Source organism: Fragaria vesca, linkage group LG5, assembly GCF_000184155.1.
Source record: "Fragaria vesca subsp. vesca linkage group LG5, FraVesHawaii_1.0, whole genome shotgun sequence".
Taxonomy (NCBI): Eukaryota; Viridiplantae; Streptophyta; class Magnoliopsida; order Rosales; family Rosaceae; genus Fragaria; species Fragaria vesca.
In genome coordinates this window covers 18542282-18543495 of record NC_020495.1, presented here as the reverse complement: position 1 = coordinate 18543495, position 1214 = coordinate 18542282, and the positions used below count along the sequence as shown (strand labels likewise).

The window sequence follows — 1214 nt, the reverse complement described above, 5'->3', positions numbered from 1 at the left end:
AACATTCTAAGGAACCATGTTGAAGCTTTAAAGACATTCATGCTTAATGGTTTTTACATTTAAAAACACATTGTGAGAATGAACAAGAATTCTTTTGTGTATACCTTCTCATGAATGCGGACTGAAGCGCATCTTGGAGAAATTCATGAGTCAATCTAGTGGACTGTATGTCACTATGATTCGAATATCGAATCCCATGTTGTCGCCAAACATGATATTTGGGACACTGACTCATATAGGCTTTGGTTTGACTAAATTGGTCAACTTGGAAGAGATATAATGATCCAAATTTTGAGAAATTCTCATGGACATCCATTCTTCCGCTCAAAACGAAGACATTCGAGACCTAGCATCACCATGAAGCATGGTGGTGACCCGGGGGACATTGACGTCACCCGAACACGACTCCAACTTTTTGGAGGTCGTCCGGTCAATTCCTCAAGCAATTGAGGTGCATCGGCCTTTCCTCGATGTCGCATTGGCCCCCTGCAATGCTCATTGCTCGTTTTGAAAGCCTATTCTTTAGCTAAATTAGGAGTGAGACCCTCCTATGCTAAATAACACAAAAGTGAACATTCTATTCTTACATAAAATTATGTAGATAGATACAACCAACTTGCGGACACCTTTTATGCTTTATGGTGTTGGTTGAAGTGTTAGCACACTGGTCACGTGTTACATTATTATCTACTGCTTATGCTGCTTATACTTCTACGGGATCACTACCCATTCTTTAAAGAAGTTCATCGGGATGTAAGTTGAAGTGTCATGTACCCCATGTTCACACGCAATATGGTCTCACCGAGGCTACGACCAAGCAACTTTAGCTTGTCGCTCGAACATTATTGATGCGCACCACTCTTTCTATTGCGTCTTGGGGCTATGCAATATTTGGATGCAGCTTTACTATTCATCTACGACCCACCATCATTGAATTTAGTTGTACTACAGCTCGTGACTGTGTACCAGGATTGACACGAAATTGCAATCCTTGAGCCCGGCAGGATTGAAACGGATCTCCAATCCTTGAGCTCAGCTAGATGTTATTTCTAGGTGCCAAATCACATTGCCACTGTGTACAATGATGGGTCATTTGAGATGAATAAGTTTAGGTTGGATATGAACCTCCACCTATAATCCGCATATGTAGGAACCTTGTCAGGCGATCTCATTCACCGCTAAATTGCGGATTGTCACTTTGATGAGACAATATT

General features: G+C 41.5%; 1 protein-coding gene across 1 annotated transcript in view; it reads right to left on the bottom strand.

The window, feature by feature from the left end:
* The window catches only part of LOC101301297, a 3356-nt gene that overhangs the window by 1359 nt on the left and 783 nt on the right, over positions 1 to 1214 (bottom strand). The gene's annotated exons all lie outside the window — the stretch shown is intronic.